Genomic DNA, 26,871 nt, shown 5'->3' with positions numbered 1-26,871 from the left:
TGATGACAGCGACAGGTCAACAAAACATTCCACCAAACAACATTCGACCGACTCCGTGGTGTAGTGGTTAGAACGCCTGTGCGAAGTGACCGGAAGGTCGCGGGTCTAATCCTCGACCGTGGCATACAGCAGGACATTAAATATGATACTTGTTGGTCCCTGCCTGGGTAATCGGCTTTTAATGGGTGCAACTAGGACTGGTCGACTCGGGGTCAGTGCAGTGTGTCTGAGTGGGGTATTCATGCTTAACACGTCATGGTATCACAGGGAGTTGGGCTAATACAGCAGTCACACGTACACACGCATCCACATCGTCACATTGAGCGAAATATTCTCAAGAACGACGTTAAACCCCATTTCAACTTAACTTAAAACATTCACTCACTAAACTCATACTAGCTTATCAAGGCTTATGTCGTACTACCAGATTATCGTCAATGCTACTGTTGCATTTTTCATTGGTCAGCAATATTCTCATATTCAGCGTCTCAAACACCCAATTACCCATGTGAAAATACGACTGAAATAGATGGGGTGGCCAGTCGGGTTGATCTGCTGGAGTTGCCAACGTCACGTACGCCCATGGCGTTGGCCGTTCCACGTGATAGTATAGAGCAGCCTCTGGTATATATCTGTTCCAGACTTGGACTACGCACATGACGCTGTGATTTAGCGGGAATGCTAACCACTACGGCGTTCAGCAATGAACCGAAACCAGCAGCACATAAACCCATCCCACACACGCTCTAGGGTGATGCCGGGCATATCGTGACATCCCATGACTTCCAGACAGTGCCAGTGACTACTGCGAACTGTAGCCTGAACTAACATACTCAGAGAGTGGGAAATACTTGGTCGTACACCTTAATTTCGCAAGGAATTGAATGTCACCCTAGAAAATACTACCTCATCAACTCTCTCACTATTATATTTGGGACTGGGGTTGTGGAGATACCTGCTTAATTTTGACAGTGTAACCAAACATCAGTCTCGCACGTGTGTAACCATGGCAACGTAACGCGTCTCCAGCATATTTGCTATTCAACGGTGTCTCAGCTGATTCTAAGTGATCATGTCGGAAATGTCTGCTTGTAGCAACTCTCTACCCCAAAACAAGTTAACAACATTTAGGTGAATGGATTGATGTTTGTTTCAATACACACCAACCATGACAGATCAACTGTAGCCACATGAAAGCTCCCATGTTCTTGAACTATTTTGAGCTGCATATATCTGCTCCTGAAGGTGTGGGAACATTTCTAATGGTTCTGTGTAGAACGGATTGACCATGTTTGATGACTTACTGTAAATGGTTTTCTGGCTCTGAGCATTAATGTGCCGTATTTACATAAGCTAACTGCCAAATGAACGAAACTTAACATTAGCGTGAATCCGTAAACAAGGTCAGTGGTAACGTATTACACTAATATAGCGACGCAAATGCACGTATGCGCGTGCGTGCGTGCGTGCGTGCGTGCGTGCGTGCGTGCGTGTGTTTTCTGGTCTGTAATAATTGGGTTTTTTTTAGAGCTAACCAACTGACACTATACATTAGTCTGACATAAATAACATCCTCAGACACGGTACACGTGCACTTACATTGTGACAGTCACTGAGCATGTAAGGATGCCTATAGACTTACATAAGTCTCTAAGGTAAAAATTATTGTTTAAATGATAATATCTAAAAAAAATTAATATAAGTAACAAAGAGGAGTCCCAACTGCCCTCTAGGCTTTCCTCTTTAAATGATAGAATTTCTATACATCTATGGGCTCAGCATTCAGTATATTCTTGGAGCAAGGCTATGTTACATATAAATGCATGTACTGCAAGCGCGGGGACTTTATAGACGATCACCGCTGAATTCATACACTGCAGATCTGGGGCTGTGAAGCTTGTGTGTGCTACAGTTACAGATGTAACCTTCTATGCTTTGGTCGTCCATGCAATCTTAACTGAAACTATGATAGTCTGTGAGTCATGACCAATCCTACATAGACTAACCCAGTCCTTGGAGATATTTTGGTGGAAATCAAAATGAAGATGAATTGTATCTGTTGCTGATCATGTGAGGAACATTTACGTCTCATCAGCGTTGTAAATAATGCGAGCATGTGTCGACAGAGCAAAACTTCAAAGTAAATTAAAGTATCATACCCCAGCAGTTAGAAAGGACGCGTCTGGAATACAGATCGCTGTAAATCTTGTATTTGAGTATTTTCAAGAAGCACGTATCTCTGGTTCAACATGCCTACTGTTGTGACAATGACCTTATACAGCACTGCGAAACTTATGTCTAATTCGAAATTCAAGACGAAAGACCGAAATGCTCGGAACGAATCACAGTAAAGTCTATATTATTCCGGAAAAAAACAGAGACATCTACTTGTGAATGTAGGGCGACTAACGGGTGTGTTGGCATGGTCGTTGACTTGGTCGACTAACGGGTGTGTTGGCATGGTCGTTGACTTGGTCGACTAACGGGTGTGTTGGCATGGTCGTTGACTTGGTCGACTAAAGGGTGTGTTGGCATGGTCGTTGACTTGGTCGACTAACGGGTGTGTTGGCATGTTCGTTGACTTGGTCGACTAACGGGTGTGTTGACATGGTCGTTGACTTGGTCGACTAACGGGTCTGTTGACATGGTCGTTGACTTGGTCGACTAACGGGTCTGTTGACATGGTCGTTGACTTGGTCGAATCACGTCTTGGCACCACAGTTGTGCAGATCATCACCTCAGTCATTGTATTGACTGGTTCGATTATTTATGGATATTTCTACATGAAGCGATGGCAAATTATTTAATTCAAATGAAAAACGTTTGAATATTTACATGCACTGTATAATGTATTTATATACACACCATATTAGTAACACTTAAGTATTCTTTGTTAACTTCATAAAATGACATGTATAAGTAAGTTTATGCTTCATTTAGAACGCCCAGTTTTCATGAAACTTGATACACTAATTATTTTCCATTTTCCAATCTTTCACCGTCCTCGTTTCTGTCGTCAGTTGAATTTCTATCTTGTTTCATAGTCCCTGAACCACATTACGGCATAGCCTCCTTGCAATACTGAAGAAAGTCTAGATTTCCTCAGGTTTCCTTAAGATTCTGAGGGCTCCTTTTATGTTTAAATGGGTTTATTTGTTAGTATCAACATTACATGCATTCAGAGACTAAGCGTTAGTCTGTTACCTTTCCAGCCTAGTAGTCTACAAAGAAACACTGTCTAGAAATAATTGAGGACTTCACAACAAGATGGGCGATCGGGCAGTCTAGTTGGTAACGCGTTCGCTCCTTACGCAGAAAACTCGGGTTCGATTCCACACATGGCATCAATGTGTGAAGCCCATAAGCGGCGTAAATCCAACTCACACACTCCAAGCAAAACTCCAATTTTTTTGATAAACAGACATTTTCATGGTCCATTTCTTTTATACATTAAAAGACAATTTTACAAAATATGACTATAGCAATATTTTCCAAATCAAATGATGCTAAGTTGTTAAATGTAACGGGTCAAAAGGCTGGCAGATCTGTAGTATATGTGGAATTGTTCGAAGACGGGGAAGTCTCGGTTTTCCAATACATACTTAATACATATCATTTGAACTCGGCGGAACTTGTTCAGTGAAAGCAATTAGTGGCCCACGTGGCTGAAACGTTTCACAAACGTTACAGTTCTCTTACAGTATCTGTTCAGCAGGAAGGCCACGGGTACATAGACCAACATGATTCATAACAATTGCCGACTGTAGCCTCACATATAGGCACGCGTTCAAACCGAGCCACGATCTGCCTAAATGGTGGCAGATGTTCCCCAATGATAACTATTTCACTTAAAGAAGCGGCGCAAACCTATTCCTTTACCACCAGGCCCTGTACACAAGGTCTGGGAGATCATTTCCTACACAACTAACAAAAGGGTCTTTATGTAAACAGCAGCGGTAGTTAATTTAACAGTGTCCATCCCAGTTGAACGAGGAGCATGACGCCGGAACCATTGGTAAAACCGGCTCGGGTGACGGGCGCTGCCATTACCATATATGAACGCGATACTATCAGGTGCCTTGTTCTATGCTCTCAATTTGGTATTTTCAGGAAGCTGTTAGGGTTAAATCTGCTAGTAGGTCTCATTTATTACTTGTTTTAATATAAGAAAGGCTCAGCAATCATCCATGCATTACTAATAGTATTTTACAATAACAGGAATATACTTCTGCACTTCGGACAGTCTCGTCAATGAAAATGCATGTATTTAGTCTTGACTGGCACATATTTTCAGCCAATGGACGATAAGAAATGAATCACATGATCCAAATATCCCACCCTCAATGTTGAAGATAACGCCCTTCTTTTACTCTACAACTTCTCACACCCCCGAATCTTTCTCTCTTGTGCTAGCATCACCTGCGCGGATCGGTCAGAACACACTGCTGGTAAGTTTATCTATACGTCCTCATTGCAACATCTTTCGCATTGCCCGATATCACGCCACATTGGCACCCCATCATCCGCGGTTCAACTAGTCCCATATTTTCTTTGAAGGGAATATAGCGGTGCGATGACGTCACAAGCCGCTGTGATAATGGCAAACTACCATAGAAAGATGGGTGCCGGTCTCAAGATGTCCTTATATACCGCGTTCAGTATTCCACGGGTTTTATATGTCCTTTTATATCGCTTCAGGTATTCGCTGGATTATTGTAATCCGATAGCAGGATTTGCCACTCCACCGAATTACACTAGCCCTTAATTAATCGGGTATAAGGATTTGTGATCTATGGCACATTCAGATTACCATGTATATAGACGCGATATGTGTACGGTATGTTGAGATATCATGTGAATCTTGTATGGAGTACAGACAAATTTTATTATTATAAGACTGAGAAGACGTTGCAAAGTACTTGTAGAGCCCTTGTGACTTGTCAGTGTTCCCTGGCACTGAGTCAGTTCACCAACATGTAGATGGGATGTTTGGAGCTAGGTAGCACCAAGGCCAGCCATGATGACGACACATTGCAGAATATGTACAATACCTTGACAAGCTCGAGACATGTGCAGAAAAACATTTGTTGAAAAACAAGGAAACGACATTTTAGGAATGTTTCTGTAAGTATTTTTACCCCATACAGTGTGGCCATGTGTGGGGTCCTTAAGGTTGAGAACTTCCTGTAGGACATTCCAAATGCTTGAGTAAGTTTCACTCTGTTAACTATCTCCCCACCAGTTAGTCTGGTTAACTACTGCTCCACCAGTTAGTCTGGTTAACTACTGCTCCACCAGTTAGTCTGGTTAACTACCTCTCCACCAGTTAGTCTGGTTAACTACTGCTCCACCAGTTAGTCTGGTTAACTACCTCTCCACCAGTTAGTCTGGTTAACTACTGCTCCACCAGTTAGTCTGGTTAACTACTGCTCCACCTGTTAGTCTGGTTAACTACTGCTCCACCAGTTAGACTGATTAACTACTGCTCCACCAGTTAGACTGATTAACTACTGCTCCACCAGTTAGTCTGGTTAACTACTGCTCCACCAGTTAGACTGGTTAACTACTGCTTCACCAGTTAGACTGATTAACTACTGCTCCACCAGTTAGACTGATTAACTACTGCTCCACCAGTTAGTCTGGTTAACTACTGCTCCACCAGTTAGACTGGTTAACTACTGCTTCACCAGTTAGACTGATTAACTACTGCTCCACCAGTTAGACTGGTTAACTACTGCTCCACCAGTTAGTCTGGTTAACTACTGCTCCACCAGTTAGACTAGTTAACTACTGCTCCACCAGTTAGACTGATTAACTACTGCTCCACCAGTTAGTCTGGTTAACTACTGCTCCACCAGTCAGACTGATTAACTACCTCTCCACCAGTTAGACTGGTTAACTACTGCTCCACCAGTTAGACTGATTAACTACTGCTCCACCAGTTAGACTGATTAACTACTGCTCCACCAGTCAGACTGATGAACTACCTCTCCACCATGATTACACAATGCCATTTAGAAAGTGGTCAAATGCAACATGTCATATTTGGAATTTCTGTGTGCTGGTGATTAGATGCCTGACTCTGAGGGTGGGATGGGACTCAACCATAAAAGTACTAAAATTTGTACTTCACTGAGAAAGTGAAATCCCAAATATGACATATGTTACCTCTCCACCAGTTAATCTGGTTAAGTACTGCCCCACCAGTTAGTCTGGTTAACTACTGCTCCTCCAGTTAGACTGATGAACTACTGCTCCACCAATTAATCTGGTTAACTACTGCTCCACCAATTAGTCTATTGTACAACAGTTGATTAAACTACTGCTCCATAATGTTTAGTCTTGTGTACAACAGATGAATTAACTACTGCTCTATAAAGTTAGTCTGGTATATGACAAATGGTTTAAATATTGCTCCACAAAGTAAGTCTGCTTTGCAACAGAGGATTAAACTCCTGATCCACCTTTTAGTCTGGTTAACTACTGCTCCAGCAGTTGGTCTGGTGTACAACAAATGAGTTAACTACTGCTCCAGCAGTTGGTCTGGTGTACAACAGATGAGTTAACTACTGCTCCACCAGTTAGTCTGGTGTATAACAGTTGAATAACTACTGCTATACTAGTTAGTCTGATGTACAATAGGATGTTGACATATGACTGCTCGTCAGCCATTAGTCACTTTATCTCGATGATGCTGACATGTTAATAGTCAACCATTGGTCACCTTATGTGGATGATAGTGACATGGGACCAGTCAACCATTATTCACCTTATGTGGATAATACTGACATGCTACTTGTCAACCATTGGTCACATGTGGATAATACCGACATGTTGCTAGTCAGCCGTTGGTCACCTTATCTGGATGATACTGACATGTTGCTAGTCAGCCGTTGGTCACCTTATCTGGATGATACTGACATGTTGCTAGTCAGCCGTTGGTCACCTTACCTGGATGATACTGACATGTGAACAGTCTGCCACTGATCACCTTATCTGGATGGTATTTACTTGTGACCTGTTATAAATTGATACCTTATCTAAATGATACTGATGTGACCAGTCAGCCTTTATTCACCTTATTTGTATGATACTGGCATGTGACCAGTTGTCACTTTATCTCTCAGATAAAGAGACAGGGTGGTTAACTGGTCAGGTGTAACCAGTGGACCATTGGTCACCTAACCTGGATACTGATATGTGAGAAGTCAACCATTAGTCACCTAATTAGGATGATGTTGGCATGAGGGGAGCTGGCAGCTGAATATCATACAGCCCTAGGGCAGACCAAATGATAGCAAATCGATACATTTTCTAGACTTTTTCAATCAGTCGCTGCTCCATCACCAGCATAGGTAAATTCAGGATGTGGGAAGGGGAAAGTGCAAGGGACTGCACACCCCATCTTATGTGCTGGAATTTTGTTAAATGACCAATGAAACCACCCCTCTTTTGTCTCAATAATGTGCACCCCGCTCTCTCAAAAAGCTGTATCAGCTCCTGACCAGAGAGAGGTCATGCCATATATCTGAGCAGCACCTCCACCAGGTCATCAGGAAATTCCTTTCATCAAAAATGTGTCTGTCTGTTGATCATATTTGTGTTATTTATAACTTTCATTTGAACTCACAATACACACCAGCTTGAATGAGCTGGCAGCAGTGATAAAAAGATGGTCACAAACAGAAGTTTTGCCCAAATTTCTGCCATATTTGCTGAAGGTTGGTGAAATATCAAGTTATATTTAGCCAGGCCTGGATAGCAGGGAAGATGAGTCAGGCAGCCATGTTGTTCCTCTACAAAATAAATGATTGCAGAAGGAATTTGGCAACCTGCCCGTGCTAAAAGTGGAAACGATTATTTCACTGGAAGAGATCAGATTTATTAATCTCAGACAGGTGATACAGGAATTATACAATAAGGCATACATAATGTCAGTTTCACAATATGAGAGTAGCTTAAATCTGACCAAGCTTATCTCCCCTATATCTGCCAGTCATACTGAGAGAGATAACTTCAGGATAACGATCCTGATGTTGGGGATTGGGGTGGAGGTGGAGGTGGAGGTGGCAATGACGGAGGGGGTGGGGCAGTCATCTCACTATACATTTTGTAAACCCTGAGTGTCATTCAGGAGGGGGTGCAGTTTAGCTTGACTCTGATGCCACAGCTCATGATGGAGTGTCAGTGGTAGATTATGTTCACTTTACCTCCAGTGAGGATGTTTACAGTCAGTCTGGAATCAAGTACCTGTGGGTAACTTCAGCCATGCTTCCTGATCACAGGCTGTACACTAACAGATGGCTTGCTCAAATATAGCATCATGTGTCATGACTTGTGGGTGTTTGCAAAAAGAGGGTGTATGTTCATATATTAATAATAATAAACTATATTAATAGTTAAGACTATTTATATAACCATTCCATGACATGTTCAAATCTCACAAAAAAGGAGATTACTGGGAGTCTTGGTTGAAAAGCTAATTTGTAGAGGTATGTCTTGACTTGACTCTTGAACAAGGAGAGATCAGTATAGAGGCAGAGATGCTCAGGAAGATTGGTCCTTTCTACAGCAGCAGAGTAGGATAAGGTTTGGCATCCATGTAGAGTTGATCATACTTTAGGGAGGTTTTTACTCTGAGGCTGTAGTGATTGTGAAGGCAAATATGGAGTATAGTCTAGACCTGTGAGGACTGTGGTTGGTTCCTAAGCAACTCCTTTTGGTCATATGAAGTTCAGTTACTCCTAAAGGTCAGGTCATAGTTACTGGGTACTTGGGTGAATATTTCATGAAAGCCTAACAGTGTGTTCATTCTGTGACAATCTTGATGACATTCTGGACTATTGCTGAGTACAGCATTAAAAATGAGCAAACCAACAATTAAATCTTATGTGATTATGTGTCCTAACACAGACTATATTGGTTTACTGGTTAATCATATGCAAATGTAGTGTTGATTGTATGCTGTGTACTGTTGATATTATGATGAAGTGATGTTGATTTTCTGCTAGCGCCAATGGTATGCAAATGTGGTGTTAATGGTATGCTGAAGTGATGCTGATTGTATGCTAGCATCAGTAGGACGCTAATGTTGAGTTGATGGTATGCTGAAGTGATGCTGATTGTATGCTAGCATCAGTAGGACGCTAATGTTGAGTTGATGGTATGCTGAAGTGATGCTGATTGTATGCTAGCATCAGTAGGACGCTAATGTTGAGTTGATGGTATGCTGAAGTGATGCTGATTGTATGCTAGCATCAGTAGGACGCTAATGTTGAGTTGATGGTATGCTGAAGTGATGCTGATTGTATGCTAGCATCAGTAGGACGCTAATGTTGAGTTGATGGTATGCTGAAGTGATGCTGATTGTATGCTAGCATCAGTAGGACGCTAATGTTGAGTTGATGGTATGCTGAAGTGATGCTGATTGTATGCTAGCATCAGTAGGACGCTAATGTTGAGTTGATGGTATGCTGATGTGATGCTGATTGTATGCTAGCATCAGTAGGACGCTAATGTTGAGTTGATGGTATGCTGAAGTGATGCTGATTGTATGCTAGCATCAGTAGGACGCTAATGTTGAGTTGATGGTATGCTGAAGTGATGCTGATTGTATGCTAGCATCAGTAGGACGCTAATGTTGAGTTGATGGTATGCTGAAGTGATGCTGATTGTATGCTAGCATCAGTAGGACGCTAATGTTGAGTTGATGGTATGCTGAAGTGATGCTGATTGTATGCTAGCATCAGTAGGACGCTAATGTTGAGTTGATGGTATGCTGATGTGATGCTGATTTTATGCTGGCATCAGTAGGACGCTAATGTTGAGTTGATGGTATGCTGAAGTGATGCTGATTGTATGCTAGCATCAGTAGGACGCTAATGTTGAGTTGATGGTATGCTGATGTGATGCTGATTTTATGCTAGCATCAGTAGGACGCTAATGTTGAGTTGATGGTATGCTGAAGTGATGCTGATTGTATGCTAGCATCAGTAGGACGCTAATGTTGAGTTGATGGTATGCTGAAGTGATGCTGATTGTATGCTAGCATCAGTAGGACGCTAATGTTGAGTTGATGGTATGCTGATGTGATGCTGATTTTATGCTAGCATCAGTAGGACGCTAATGTTGAGTTAATGGTATGCTGATGTGATGCTGATTGTATGCTAGCATCAGTAGGACGCTAATGTTGAGTTGATGGTATGCTGATGTGATGCTGATTTTATGCTGGCATCAATGATAGGCTAATATGGTGTTGATGGTAATAATATGTCCATTTTAATATATTGCCAAACTTCACACAAGGCATGCTCATAGCCCAAATACCCAAGCTGAACAATAACCTCTTGAGGGGTATTGTCCCCTGACTTATCCCATTGGGTGCCCATTTTCTTCTGCGTGAGCAGAGGCAATTTTGAAACCACACGTATCAAATGTGCATCATTGTGTGAATCCTAGAAACTCTGGAGGAAAGCTCCCAAACACGATCACCCATCCAATGACTGTCCCCACCCCACCTAATTGCTTAACATGATTTCACATGATAATCACTAACCGAACCTAGTGTGGGTGGTACACTCACCTAGTGTCCATCATATGCTATCTGAGTGTTCATGTTTTCCTAATGTAATCTTGAAGTAATCTCAAACTGGTATCAATGATAGACTAACCTAGTGTGAGTGATAGAAGGTTGACTAAGTCCACACTGCAAGTCACACTAATGGTCTAACTCTTCTGACGATGCTAGCATTCTTCTCACCTCTGAATGTTTAAAACAAAACTCAAGTTAACTTAATGACCTAACTGGATCATAGATGTTTCAAAAGTGTGCCAACATCGTGTACTTTACCCACAGTGGCTATCTGCAGAGTAAAGGTGATCCTTTCACAAAGTCACAAAGGTAACCTTTCACAAAGTCACAAAGGTAACCTTTCACAAAGTCACAAAGGTAACCTTTCACAAAGTCACAAAGGTAACCTTTCACAAAGTCACAAAGATAACCTTTCACAAAGTCACTAAGGTAACCTTTCACAAAGTCACAAAGGTAACCTTTCACAAAGTCACAAAGGTAACCTTTCACAAAGTCACTAAGATAACCTTTCACAAAGTCACAAAGGTAACCTTTCACAAAGTCACTAAGATAACCTTTCACAAAGTCACAAAGGTAACCTTTCACAAAGTCACAAAGGTAACCTTTCACAAAGTCACAAAGGTAACCTTTCACAAAGTCACAAAGGTAACCTTATTGCAATATTACAGAATGGGCGTTAAGGTTAACCTTAGTAAAGGTTGCTTCATGAAAGGATCCCATGTTTGTCCATATGGATCCATCCCAGCCCACTACAGACCCCTGTTGAAGACTTATGTGCATATATTGATAATGTGTAAATAGAATGAGACAGATTTGCACCAGCCTTCATCAGCAGTTTAATCATGAACATTGATTATACAACAAATCTGTGATGGTAATTACTGATTATTCTACACCAGTATTGGTTCACAGACAATCTAACAACTCATATTTTGAACTGCATGTAGACCACAAAAGAACAATTGTAATAATCAATCAGTTTCCTCAAAGAGGGTATTAAGAGATTGGGGGGATTTACACTAATCTGCCTGATTTGGTGAAAGAGTATAATCTTCTCTCAAATTTACCTTCATTAGACCTGTTGGGACATGGTTATGTGTTATGTTGGTGTGGGTAGAGTGAAGTTCAGTACACTCGCTGTATAACATTCAAGAGACATAGTTGGATTGTTAGCATGACTGATGTAATGTACATAGTTTCACAAGGTAAGGACTGTGGACATCGCATACTTGATTCCAGACTAAATCAAAACTTCATTGATTAAGTAGAACAAATTTAATATTTTTCAAGTTTTTTTATGATTTAGGGTCATAATTTTGAGGTTTTGTGTTGAAAAAGCTAATCAACTTGCTATTGCTGCACATTTATTTTCTTCTGGCTTACAAGTGTTCTTGTGTGTATCACTGTCAGAAAAAGCTTTCCATTCTGTGTTTGTTTGTTTGTTTGTTTACAGTAGTGCAGTCACTGTAATTAATGCTTTTTATCAATTATGATTGAAAAACTTTTCAGTTACTTCCATGTTCCTTCTTATAGTTGCATTTTTATTTTACAAAACAATCTAAGATATTTTTACTTTACTTTCTGATTTTGATATTTTGCACCATAAGTCAGAAATGTATAATTTGAAAGGTTTCACGTGAATTAATTCACGAGTGCTTCCTGTTGGGCAGGACATGCTGACGCATTTAATTTACATTTTGCGTCATTGTTTTGTGTCCAATGGAATGTATTTGGTTATCACCTGCCTTTTGATTGACCCTTTGATTCATGTATTTAAACTTTCTAAATTGCTGGTCTCATGCATTCTGCTTGAACTCTTTTGGAGGGAAGTCTTTACATCGCATTAAGTAATACATTCATCACCATCCAGAAATGCCCCATGTTATAACTAGGAGTCCAATATTTGGACACTGTAAAACCATGTTTGGCTACAAGATGCTGCCCCTTGTTGGGCTGTGCATGTTCAAAATATATTAGATAACAAACGTGTCAGTCCCCAAATGTGGGACCCATATTGATCCCACAGATCATCACAGTCATCCCACAGATCACATCCTTACCGTGTCAGCTTGCTGACGGGTTTAACCTCTTTGGTCATGTGGACAAGGCACCCAGCTTTGGATTAGAACGTCTGTGGTTCAAATCCCATAATGTTACTTTGACCTTTTGTGGCTAATATTTACCCATAGAGAGGGAGGTAGTGAATGGGGTGATAGATGGAATAGTCAAGAAAATCTGTACATTGTTTTATTTATTTATGGACGCAAGTTTCCAGTGCATTAGCACTGAGGCTGTTCTACAGAGACTTCTTTATCCAGCTTTAAGAGCACCAGTCTAAACTTAGAAGGAGCTCCACATCATTTCCTCATCAAATGTGGAGCAGTTATCTGCATCTCAGAGCCTCAGCACAGGTGCCCCACAGATTAGCCAAGGGTACACTCCACTCAACACAACTTGCATTAAATATGTATAGAAAGGTGAATAGGTTAGAAACACTTTAACAGTTTATTTTACAAATATACCTCAAAAGAGTGGACTTAGTGAATTGTGCAGCCTGTTGGGCTGATGAGATGGAGGTTGTTCGAGCCTCCATGGAGTAGACTGTTGTCCCAGTCCGGCTGATGCCTGCCGAGCCTGCCTGTTCCTGCTGCTCCTGCAGCCAGGCTGATGATGATGGCAGAAACACATGCATCTGATTTTTATGTTGTCTTCAACTGCAAGTTGAGATCAGGGATAGGCTGTTGTTTCTTATGTATGTGCTCATTAGCATCTTTACAAGATGCCTTCCCTGATGCTGATTGAACAGAGAAGGTGAAAAATGTATGCAGGTTGTACCCAGGTTGCCAGCATGCCTGCTGCCCTTCACAACACCTCAGTTGATCCCTGTCAGTCAACCAAAACAACCTTGACATAACAAAACGTGTGTCAGTGTTCCCAATTTTATTTACAATGATTGTTTATTATACATCTTAGAAAACTTGAAGATGTGTGTGTGTGTGTGTGTGTGTGTGTGTGTGTGTGTGTGTGTGTGTGTGTGTGTGTGTGTGTGTGGGTGTGGGTGTGTGTGTGTGTGTGTGTGTGTGTGTGTGTGTGTGGGTGGAGGGATGTACGGCTGCTGATATTGAGTGAGTGGGAGAGCATGGTGATAAATGTACATCTCTACCTTGCACATTAGCTACTGACCTTCTCAAGGTGTCATGAGGGAACAGCTACCACTGATGTAAGCAACAGAATCCAGATCAGATTCCACTGGCGTGGCAACAGCCATCTTCAAATAAGAAAGCAGAGCAAGCATCCATTGTAATGTTGCTGGGAAAGGTTGAACTCAGTGTACGTTGGTGCCATGAGTCCCACCTGATTCTCTGTCAACCTTCTTTACTTCTCTTCTAATCAAATTTTCACAAACGCTGAAGACATACATTCACCTGTCCCAGAAAGATTGCTAAGAAACCCATCCATGATGTATCTCTTATAGCGGAAGCCTGCTTGATTACAGCAGATCTGTACAAGTACATATCATTAAGACTTCTTATCATAAACATGATCAGGCTTGAATGTTCCTTGGGTTGAGAAACCAGAATTCTTTACCAAATCTGAAGTATGATGTCACACGTGACTGTTTTAATGTGATCTGTGATGTTTGAGCTTGATGTGAGATTCTTGTGTCCAGTGAAGATAACGGAGGGGTGATGAGTGCCAGATACACACTACATTACATGTGCTCCATACAGGGTCTTGATGCAGGGAGTACAACTGTGGTAATCCCAAACAGGTGAGACTGGTTGGGTTACTCACCTAACATTTGCTGGTAGAAGCCCCTGCCAAGACTCTGTCCATTACCAGACATGCCTGTGTTTGGTACCATCCATTCAAATGGTGGAAAGTCTACTTCCTGTAGTATTTGGTACTACTTACTGTAGGGAGTTGGACTTGAGTACTTGCTGTGATTAGGATCACATGCATCATCTCCACCTGTCTGAAATATGTCTTAGAGAGCTGATACAGTTAATGTTTTTAAAGTTTAGATGCAACCAACGGATTAAACATAATTAAAACACAATTATCATTTGTTTATGACATGTAGTACTCTCTGCTGATTCTGAAAACACCCCAAAACAAATATAAAATGAACTATGACCACACAATCTAAAATATAGTGCAATATTTTGTACTTGGATTTACTACCCTCCAACAGAGACCATATAATAGATATATTATTAGATAGATCTATTATATGGTCTCTGCCTCCAAACAAAGCACCTGGGATACTGAACACAGTCACAGCGGGTGGGCGTGCATTCAAGTCTAATGAAGACTTTCATTGGCTGATTCATTTGCCAATACACTCTGGGTTCTTTGGGTGTGTATAGAGATGCTAAGCACTGACAAACTTATTCACTGTGTATGCACTATGTGTGCAGTGTAGCACAGCTGTTGAAACCACTTTTCACCCCAGCTATTTTGGGGGGGCTTTTTTGAGCAGATTCACAGGAATTTTTACCCATGGGTTATGTTTGAACTTTATAGGTTGAATTTGCATTTTTGATAATTTGTTATTGTAGGTACATACCGAAAGGTATCAGAATCTGCAAAGTTGTGTTTTGCATTACATGTAAGCTTTACGGATGAATCTCATGTATCTGTTTTTGGAAAATATTTTGTCTGATAAATTATACTTATCCAAATGTGTAAATGAATATTCACAAAGTGTGAGATCATTATATGGAGGAGTAGTATTGTACAAAGAGAATATTAATTCTGGGAGAATGTATGAAAACTACACAGTGTCTGGAGCAGTGGCCATATGTAGGTGTTTTGATACAGATGCTATGTCAGCCATTCTCCAAAGTCCAGAAGTCATCATTGGTGTAATCAAACAAATGAAATTTTGCTTCACTTTCATGGATTCTGAGATGATGTCTGTTGTAAAAGAATTTTTTGGCAACAGGACAGATAACAAGTAGTCTGGAAGAGTAGACGTCATTGAGGGTCCAGATGACAAATATACTGATGGAAGTGACTAAGGGAACACCTGAAAGCATGTGCTCCTTCTTTCAGAGTTTCACCCACAGTACAATACAAAGCTTGTGAAGAAAGCTGAAAAGCAAGGAACACTTGTACTTTCAGGTTTTCCCTATAATATTTGTTTCCATGAGGTTATCTTGAAAACATGGAAAATACACGTATGTGTTTAGACCCGACTAAGTGCACTAACCCCATTATCCTTACATTAAGAACAGAATCACTTGAGTAAAGGTTAAGTTTGCACAAATCTGTAAGGCATTAGTAATTAGTTTAAAAGGTCATTTCTGGCTTATATGAATATGAAGAACAAACTGCCTGATAAAGATAGAAACCTCTTTAGATACTCTGCCTTCTCATCAAGATTTACCTATAATAAGGATTACTGTTGCCTCTGGGGGAGGTAAAGGCCACCATTTGCATTATCTGCATAGTTGCTATCAAGATATAGTTACTGTATCTAGCCCAGATATGACTGCTATATCTAGCCTCATTATAACCACTGTGTCTAGTCCAGATATGACTGCAATACCTTGTCTGGTTATAACTACTGTATCTAGCCCAGATATGACTGCTATATCTAGCCTCGTTATAACCACTGTGTCTAGTCCAGATATGACTGCAATACCTTGTCTGGTTATAACTGCCATATCTAACCCAGGTATGACTGCCGTATCTAGATAGGTTATAACTACTACATCCATCCCTGATATGACTGCTATGTTTAGCCTTTTTATAACTATTATATCTGGGCTAGACATAACTTCAGCGATTGTTTCAATTCCTTGAAATTCCATTTGTTTTAATGAGTAACTGTCAGTCCAAAAATGTGAACAAGCTACATCAGTACTGCTGCAGGGTGTCACAATACCTCACTCTGAACTGTATATAGTTTGACTATTAGTGATATCACTATAGCAATAGTATTGCCATAGGTAATTAAGATGTGATGGTTGCTGTATATGCATTATATCCCAGTGTTTATCCATCATTCTTATGAACTCATACTGAAATGTAAGATAAATGGTATCTCTGAAATATTTATTCAAAATGAATATTGTAACCTATATCTTGTGTTGTTTACAGGGTGCCTAGAGCGTGGTTTTAGCCGTGAGAGCACCTAGTCAAGCATTCCAGACTTCTCCTTGTGAGTATATCCTTCTGTTGTGGCTACTGGGTGTATATTCTGTCCATACTAGCTACTATTAGCATATCCTTCTGTTGTGGTTACTGGGTGTATATTCTGTCCATATTGGCTACTTGCAGTACATCCTTTTGTTGTGGCTGCCGGATGTCTATTCTGTCCATACTGGCTACCGGGATTATACCTTTCTGTTGTGGTTACTGGGTGTATATTCTGTCCATACTGGCTACTGGGAGTATAGCCTTCTGTTGTGGCTACTGGGTGTATATTCTGTCCATATTGGCTACTGGGAGTATATCCTTCTGTTGTGGCTACTGGGTGTATATTCTGTATATCCTTCTGTTGTGGCTACTGGGCATATATTCTGTCCATACTGGCTACTGGGAGCATATCCTTCTGTTGTAGCTACTTGTGTATATTCTTCTCATTTTGCCTATGGGGAGTATATTTTTCTGTTAGAGCTACTTGATGTATATTGCATTCATTTTGCCTACCATGAGTATATCCTTTCATTGTAGCTACTAGGGATACATTTTGTCCACACTGGCTACTGGGTGTACATCCTTCTGTTGTGGCTACTTGGAATGTATCCTTCCATTGTGCCTACTGGGTGTATATTCTGTACATGTTGGCTTCTGAGAGTACATCCTTCTATTGTGGCTACTGGGAATAAATCCTTTCATTGAGGCTACTTGGAGTATATCTTTCCATTGTGGCTAATGGTTTGTTCTGTCATTGCTGGCTACTTGTGTGTGTGTCTAAGCTGTCTATATATTTATGTCAACAGTCTGATACAATTCTTCAAAGAAATGCTGGACTTGAGACAGTTAAGGAAATGAAGTTGAAAAAAAAGATTGGAATGAAGAATTTGTGTCTGATGCCAAGTTTCAGATTGGGTGCCTGATGAAGTCAAGTTTAACTCCATATTTTTAACTGGACCTGTGCCAGAGTGTAAAAACTGCATCTCCAAATAGAATGAGGGCTATATATACTTTTCCTAGTTCTCTGGTCTAATGTTCTAAGCAGGAAGTACTGTGGGGTGGTCATGAAGTCACAGTGCTCATCCTAGTGTTAGTATTTAGTGCTTCTTGTGATCTCCTTTGGACAAACTCCTCACACAGCTAAGATCTAAACAGACAGGTATGACGTCCATGTTACATCCTATATGTAATGTTACTGTCATGTAATCACTGATAAGTGTCCTAGACTGTGCACTAACAGGTGTCTGTTCTGTTATATCTGATAAGTGACTTGACTGTATACTAGCAGGTGTCTGTTCTCTATTAAATCTGATAATTGTCATAGACTGTACATTAGCAGGTGACTCTTCATTGTTATAATGTGACAAATGTCCTTAGGGTATACTAGCAGGTGTCTGTTCACTGTTACACTAGCAGGTGTCTGTTCATTGTTATAATGTGACAAGTGTCCTAAGGGTATACTAGCAGGTGTCTGTTCACTGTTACACTAGCAGGTGTCTGTTCACTGTTACACTAGCAGGTGTCTGTTCATTGTTATAATGTGACAAATGTCCTTAGGGTATACTAGCAGGTCTCTGTTTACAGTTACACTAGCAGGTGTCTGTTCATTGTTATAATGTGACAAGTGTCCTAAGGGTATACTAGCAGGTGTCTGTTCACTGTTACACTAGCAGGTGTCTGTTCACTGTTACACTAGCAGGTGTCTGTTCATTGTTATAATGTGACAAATGTCCTTAGGGTATACTAGCAGGTCTCTGTTCACAGTTACACTAGCAGGTGTCTGTTCATTGTTATAATGTGACAAGTGTCCTAAGGGTATACTAGCAGGTGTCTGTTCACTGTTACACTAGCAGGTGTCCCTTCACAGTTACACTAGCTGGTGTCTGTTCATTGTTATATCTGGTAAGTGTCGTAAGGGTACACTAGAAGGTGTCTGTTCCCTGGTACACTAGTAGGTGTCTATTCATTGTTATAGCTGATAGTTGTCCTAGACTGTGCACTAGCAAGTGTCTGTTCATTGATATATCTGATAATTGTCCTACTGTTACACTAGCAGGTGTCTTTTCTCTGTTATGTCTTGTAAATGTTATAGATTGAACACTAGCAAGTGTCTCTTCATTGCTATGTGTTTTAAGTGTCCTATACATTACACTAGCAAGTGTCCGTTCACTGTTATATCTCATAAGTGTCCTAGACTGTACAATTGCTAGTGTCTGTTCTGATATATCTGATTAGTGTCTTAGATCGAACACTAGCAAATGTATGTTCTCTGTTACATCTGATAAGTGTCCTCGATTGAACACTAGCAGGTGTCTGTTCACTGTTACATGAGCAGGTGTCTGTTCATTGTTATGTCTGATACGTATCCTAGATTGAACACTAGAAGGTGTTTGTTCATTGATATATCTGATAAATGTCGATTGAACAGTAGCAGGTGTCTGTCCACTGTTATATCTGGTAAGTGTCTTTGACTATACACATACACAAGTCTGTTTCACATTATATCCTACATTCAACATGTGTTGGTGTCTTGCAGAAAGTAGTGTGTAGGTAAGTGCAGATAAATGTTGATATTTCTCATCATACCCCAGTGTTGTAAGCTAGCAATATGTTGTACATTGTAGAACTTTTCTGTAATTGCCCTTTATACCTTGTTAAATAAGCAGTCATTGTTCTAGAATGTTTATGTGTGATCTACTGGATGCTGAATAGAGGTGGAAGAGATACCATACAAAAACACATCCATATGTCCCATTTTCTAGTGATGCATTATGATATCTTTATAGCTGTACTAGTGCCCTACAGTAGGGAGAGGCTAGCACAGGTGATGGGTAGTGTTCGGGTAGGGATGTGTGAGCCCAACTACGTGCCCTACAGTAGGGAGAGGTTAGCACAAGTGATGGGTAGTGTTCGGGTAGGGATGTGTGAGCCCAACTACGTGCCCTACAGTAGGGAGAGGCTAGCACAGGTGATGGGTAGTGTTCGGGTAGGGATGTGTGAGCCCAACTACGTGCCCTACAGTAGGGAGAGGCTAGTACAGGTGATGGGTAGTGTTCGGGTAGGGATGTGTGAGCCCAACTACGTGCCCTACATTGAGGAGGGACCAGCACAGTTGATGGTTAGTGGAGGGTAGGGATGTATGAGCCCAACTACGTGCCCTACATTGAGGAGGGACTAGCACAGTTGATGGTTAGTGGAGGGTAGGGATGTGTGAGCCCAACTACGTGCCCTACATTGTGGACGGGCTAGCACAGGTGATGGGTAGTGGAGGGAAGGGATGTGTGAGCCCAACTACATGCCCTATAGTGGGGAGGGACTAGCACAAATGATGGGTAGTTGGGGGTAGGGAAGTATGAGCTCAACTACGTGCCCTACAGTGGGGAGGGACTAGCACAAATGATGGGTAGTTGGGGGTAGGGAAGTATGAGCTCAACTACGTGCCCTGCAGTGGGGTGGGGGTACCCAGGGTGATGGGTAGTTGGGGGTGGCGAGCCATACCAGTGCCCTGTAGTGTGGGAGGGGTACCGAGGATGATGGTTAGTGGGTGGGATGTGTTGGCCCAACTACATACCCTACAGTGAGAGGAGTACCAGGGGTAATGGATAGTTGTTGGGGGTGGGTACGGGTGTAACATTACAAGTAACATTTACAATTAATGTAGCAAGTAGTCAGCTCAGTGGGTGTTCTAAAATGAGCGAGTAAATGTTCCTAGTAAGTTTGCTGACTGAAGGTATGTTTACTATAATTGTTTTTATATGAAACATGAAACTTATTAAAACATTACATGGATTTCAACTTCATTTATTTTGTCAAAAAAACTGTTCAGTAGATATGCAAGCTCCGCTATCCAAATGTCACAATGACAATATTGATGAAGTTGTAGTCTGACTCCAGGTCCTAACATCCATGCCACTTGAAGCTAAAGTCAACTTACTCACATGTAATCACATTTCAGATTATGTTATATATTAGGAATGATGAATGATCTTTACTGGGAAATATGTACTATTTTCTGTTATCTATCCTGGTTCTAGGTGTCATACTTATTGCAACACTGGACACACTAAACACTAGAGTGGATACTACCACTTTTATTGTCGACACAGGTACGACACATGTGTTTCCCAGGAACGTTTCTGTACACTGAAATGTTCCCTAAACAAAGTCAAAATACAGAAATGTACCCGTTACTCTACACATCTGATGAGTCAACATGAGTCAACTGAAAACCGAAACCATATGTAATTGTTCTGGTTCCACTAATTGTGAGTGGTAGAATTTGTCACAGACTGTATGGTTGTTTCTGATAAAACACAATCAAATGTATCAAACAGTATGTCAGTTCTGATCAAGAAAACGACATAGTATGGAATGGAATCGTCCAAGAGTACATTTTAACAAGGGTATATATTTCTATATACAGAAATGTACCTGGGGTGCATATCGGTAGTACCTGTGCCAACAACAACCCTGTCACTGACACTACCAGTTGAAATGTCTTTTGGACACTGGAGCCATACTGCAGACACTGACAGACATGTCTTCCAGACACTGGAATTGTAGAAGTCATTTGCAGATGTCACCTGTAGACATTGTGTCTTCGTTCATTAACCATAACTGTTGTTGTTCAAACAGGTTGCATATTTGCCATTCTCAGCCACCAAGCTATAGTCCAGCATCTGTTTCCTTTAAAACAGCACTGTATACCTTTCCTGTGCACCTCAGAGGAACATGATCCTTGGCAGAGATTTCAGCCATGTGCACTACCAAGTGAGAGTGACCTTTATGTTTTCATCCCTCTGAATCCATTGGCATTTCTACTGCAGGAGACAAATAACTATCTGGGGCAGCTGGGTGGGGCACAGGTGTGTGGGGCAGAGCAGACACAGACAAGGATGGGGTGGGGATGGAGAGGGTGGGGATGTGGCAAGGTTTGTGATGGGTGCATGTTAAAGCTGAATGCTCAGTTACAGCAATAATCAAATACAATATTCTGACATTGTGTAGGGTCCTTCATTATTTTGTCCTTTCACCAGTTGGTTTGGTGTTCAAAAATAGGAGTACATTTGTATTTCTGACATAGCATGTTATTTTTAAAATGATATCAGAAAAAAGGTTTCAATATTGTTAAGAATAATCAAAAACTATTTGTAGGTTGTGACAAGTCTGAAATTGACCTTCTTGTGGGACATGGAAAAGCAGTGAAATTGGTGAACCTTTGTATAGTTGGATTAGTAAAATTAACAAAAAGCTGAAGGACATACAGAAGCTGCCCACTATTGTAGATTACATACACATGTATTTATTAAAGCTATGTATTATTTGACCCATATCAGTCTGGAATTGTATGTAGAGGCCAGAATCGGTATGTACTGACATTATACCTGAACCTGAAAGTAAACATATTGCTGCTCCATCACCAAACAATGACGGTGACACTTATTATCTGTGTGCTGCACACCGTGGCCAACAGCAAGCGTGTTGTCTACTGTATGAGTGTCAGTCTTCTGTTGTTTAGTACCCATCAACATACTACCAACTATCTGTCATGGAAAGCATGCAGACGAAAATCAGCAAGGAAAGATTCATCAATGTTTTTCAGTAGACAAGCAGTGATTCATTCGACTGCACTTGAATAGAACATTCCATACTTTTTCTCCAACACCAGAACCCGGTCCACATACGAATAATGACATTTACCTATCGACATGGCAATCCCTACAAGCTGTTGTGTCTTTGGCAGGAGAGAAGAGCGCCATCTACAACAATGGTATATGTCTGCAATGTTGCAACGAATGACCTACCTGGCTGTCGGCCAGATCCTCACATGCTGGGAAAATATTTCCCCAGTTTCCTGTCAAACTGATCAAATTTGCCCTAATCACCTAATATGAGCTACTCTGGAAGACAACCCAGTGTAGAATCTGAATTGAAGGATATGCTGTCAAGAAATGACAAATCACAACAGAGTTAATTGACATGGCCCAGCAGGGTCCTGTAGCCTCATACATACACATCAAATGTTGGAAATTGGAGTATTGTTTGGTCAGAAATACAAATAACAAGACTGAGAATGTTTTCCTAACATTACAGAAACACAGGTGTTAAACTCACAAAAATTATGTGTCTTGCTAAAACTGGAGGTATGAACAATATAAATATCTGTAGTTGCATTCTTCATGCTATCAAATACACATGTTGTGCGAGTTATATAAATAAAAAATCAGTTCAAAGGATATGTGTGCTTTTGAATGGTTGCGCACATAAAACAGTCTTTGAATAAAATTAACTTGTTTAACTTCTATGTTAAAAAAATGAAAGCATACGAAATTAACTAAACAGAAGTGATCTGAACATGCTCTGTATGTGTGTATGCTGTTACTGCTACTTATAGATCTAGATATTTCACAGTGTGTGTTTGACACAGCTATCTGATACACAGGAGTTGAATTTCCTCCCCCCCCCCAACTAGACCCCCATTCTGAGATGCTACCATCTGACACACAGGGGATCTTCTGGCTGTAATTAGTAACAGAGGAGGCCAGATGTACAGCAGTCATTAGCATGTCTTAGATGCTGTTAGGTCATCGGTAACTGCTTCCACAGACTCACTCTCATCATTGGACAAAGTTTCACTGACCTGGGGTCAAAGCAAGGGGGAGTTAAGTTTCAGGTTCGTATTTCATCTCCAGGGGGGTTGGTGAGGGGATATAGGCTGAGTTTGGGGGAAGGGGTTCAGTTAGAGAACTGTATCAGCAGAGGAAAGCCTTCTCACTGGAATATTTCGTAGTGGTGTTAGGCGTCTGTTTCAGTCTGTCCGTCTGCTCAGATCATCCCACATCTGCTGGACTATCAGGTGTACATCACATTGGAAGAGCTTGGTACTATAGGTGTGCTGAGGTTACAGCTCCCGAGGATTGCTGGGAGACTCACTTTCCATTTGGGTAGGATATATTCCACTTAGCATTTACTTCTTGGATATAGTCTACATCAGACATATCTGTAGGATATCCCCCAGCCTGCCTGTTAGGACTTTAGTCCACCAACAGCAAACTTACAGGCAGAAGTCTTTGGTAGTCAGGTAGGTTCGGGTGCCATCTGGAATGATAGGAATTGAAATCTTGTGAATTTATTTGTGCTTACATAAAAACATAATTATGGGTTTGGGTTGGATTATCACATTCATGAATATGGATTTGTTTGATTTATTTTCAGTAAATTCAATTAAGTTTTGTCGTTCTTGGAATCATAAAGAATGGTCATGGATGTATTTTCATTCAGTGTTGACAGCCATAGTTCTCTGCCCATGTGTCTGCTCTGTCCTCTGTGCTTGACCTTGGTACACTTGTGCCAGAGGGGATTCTTTCATAAGGACTGGTCTGTGACATGTCAGCCATTTTCTGACATTAAACAAACCTGTTGGAAAAACTAATTAAAATGCAGTTTGAAGGAATATACTGGTACATCCTGGCAGAGTATAAATATTGTGTGTTTCTGATACATATATACCATGTAGCTAAAATTACGAGTGTGTATTGATAATGTACATGTACAAAGTGTTAAAGACTTTTGACATACCTGACTTATTATTAGATTATATGGCAGCTTTCCAAAATGTATATTTTGAGTGTCTTCCATTTGTACATTCCAAGATTAGTTTATCTTCGTGTAGAAAATAGTCCAGGGAGGGTGGGGGGTGGTTATCTCTTCTGTTTGGCTTGGTCGTGAGAAAATGAGTATACTCAACTAGACAGGGTTGGTGCTGTTTGATGGTCTGGTTGCTACTGTTACCATTACTTGCTGCATTCTATAGCATTCAACCAGCAATAACTCTACATTCCGTGTTCTGCTTTGATAATGATGCTTGCACTATTAATACTACTTTCACTACCACTAGTTTCTACTGGGATGTCAGGGAACTCAGTTGCTCTTCACAGTAGGTTTCTAGTAGATATGGTGGTTGTATTCACTCAGAGAAACTTGCTGATAGGAGTTGGAAAGTTGGAATTCAAATATATGTAAAACTATGTCAGGACAAAGATTCCCTCAGCTGGAGATTAATTATTGTGTCATGATCAGAGAACCCTATAGCTGTTACACTGCTTCTTGAAGGTACAGACTTAATTTCATTATGTTTATCGTGAAAGATTTATTTATGGCAGTCATGAAAGAGTTATATCTGAAGTCATATCTAACTTTGAAGGAATCATTACAAACCAACCTATGGTGGGGTCTTTGAAAGACCACAACAGTTATGGAATGTATAAATTTCCTCTTTCACTTAGAGTGTTCATTGTCTAGAATTTTGCCTTGTGCAATCTTAAATCATTTTCCAATATGGCAGCAGTAAAACAATGTATCCAAACATTTCACTTACAGCATGTAGTTTAAAGTATATGTAGAGATTTATCTGAAGCAGAGTTTGTTTGATTCACTATGATATATTTCACAGTTCTCCATGAAATAATTGTGGCTTTTGCCAGTTTGTCAAACATGCAGTAAGCTGTTGAATAAGCTTTCATTTGTTTTGAAACCCAGCAGGACAAAGTGAATGTTTTTGCATTTCATATAAGTCATCATTCAACCATTTATGTCAAAATCTGATGTATGCATGGTGGAGGTATAGAGAGGCAATGAAAGCAGCATATGTATACATGTATGTAAGGCAGTATAGTGAGGTATTACCAGCACACTAGGACTCCCAGAGCCCCCAGAAACCAAAGCTGCAGCCAACGCATTCTTGTCATAATCTACAAGGTAGCAACATTCAAGATGGCTGCCGATGCTGTATCACTACTGCCATATTTAGTCAGACGTCTCCATGGCTACAGCTCTTCATCCCATGACCTTCAACCAATCTGAAAGAATTAAACACACATTTTGCATCTATTTAATTAAACCCAGTAGCAGAAGAACTGTCTGTGTAAAGTTTGATATTTGCAGAACAGCAGACATAAGTTTTGAATGTTTTTAGGGATTGCGAAGGTTTATCAGGAGTGGGTATCGGGTGTCATGACATCAAGCGGCCATCATTCCATGTAAGCAGCGAAGGAGGCAGCAGTACTGTGTGGGTTGAGGGTTGAGGGGGCAGGTTGGGGAGGGGGAGGGTACTCATGCTTTATACTGCTGTAGTCCCCCCAACCGTCAGTGTCCCTCCCCCATTTTCCCCACCAACTCTCCCTCAACAGCTGCGTACTTTTATTTTGGAAAGTCATAGATCTTTACAGAGGTTACTTGTTTTCCAACTTGTTACACTTGTTTATAAAAACTGGATCTTAACATAGGTGAGGAATCCAACTGTTTAGGCTTTAATCCTTGACAGATAGATTGTTTTTCAGAAATACAGTTTCACCATTGATGACCATACTTGATGAGGTTGAAGTTACTGCACCAGGTCATGTGTAACCCAGTCTAGTAATATTGCCTCTGATCAGTTGCAGTAGGCCTTGAACTCTGTACAGCTCATCAACACTCTGGCTCAATCACAGGACATGGATTTGGTTCATATAATTACACTGATTAGATGGAAGGAATCATTATCAGCGGCACAGATGGTGAGATATCCATCTGCCCTGACCCTGGCCTATACTACAGGGGTTATATGACTCTTCAGGTGTAGAGGATTATTGTTTAGAGCTGGACATTCAAGTTTGGTGTTTCACTGAATTACTTACATGGTCAATTGTAAGTAATTGATGAATGAACATGATTGAACTTATGTCATAAATGATGATTCACTTCATCTTTCATCTCTGATAAGCTCATCACCACTATGTATGGAATACCAGGCTTGTTTCACAAAGATTCCATGTCACTCACAAAGTAGGAGCGCTTGTAAAAAATGGTGGAACAAGGGAGATAACCAATATATAGATCTCCCTTATATAGTTTAACTTCCCCTTGATTACATGATAAAGTTTGCCTTGATAAAGGTTACCTTGTGAGAAATGTTCGTATTTCATTGACTAATAGAAAGGTATGAGGACCACATGGACTGTTGTGTTATAATCCTGAATGATTAAAAGCAAATATGTGAAAGGCTGACTAGACATAGTTTCATAGTTGATTAAATCCATTTATCAGAAAATTATTTATCTGGAAAAGTTGATCTGAGTTTGAAATATTTCCCGTGT

At 40.7% G+C, this 26,871-nt stretch overlaps 1 protein-coding gene across 50 annotated transcripts in view; it reads left to right on the top strand.

The window, feature by feature from the left end:
* Positions 1 to 4,327: 4,327 nt before the first annotated feature.
* Positions 4,328 to 26,871, top strand: part of LOC137261016 (troponin I-like) — a 60,161-nt gene continuing 37,617 nt past the window's right edge. For 17 of the 50 annotated variants that reach the window (XM_067798669.1, XM_067798677.1, XM_067798655.1 and 14 more), the window contains exons 1-2: positions 4,349 to 4,448; positions 16,700 to 16,760. The gene's annotated coding sequence lies outside the window, so the exon portion shown is untranslated. Of the gene's footprint in view, positions 4,449 to 16,699; positions 16,761 to 23,383; positions 23,683 to 26,871 lie in introns of those variants that run through there. The other 33 variants (XM_067798672.1, XM_067798670.1, XM_067798678.1 and 30 more) reach the window with 14 other exon arrangements.

The sequence above is a fragment of the Haliotis asinina genome, chromosome 14 (assembly GCF_037392515.1).
Source record: "Haliotis asinina isolate JCU_RB_2024 chromosome 14, JCU_Hal_asi_v2, whole genome shotgun sequence".
NCBI classification, from domain to species: domain Eukaryota; kingdom Metazoa; phylum Mollusca; class Gastropoda; order Lepetellida; family Haliotidae; genus Haliotis; species Haliotis asinina.
Note: the sequence above shows the minus strand (reverse complement) of the source record. Positions and strands in the feature narration are given on the sequence as shown.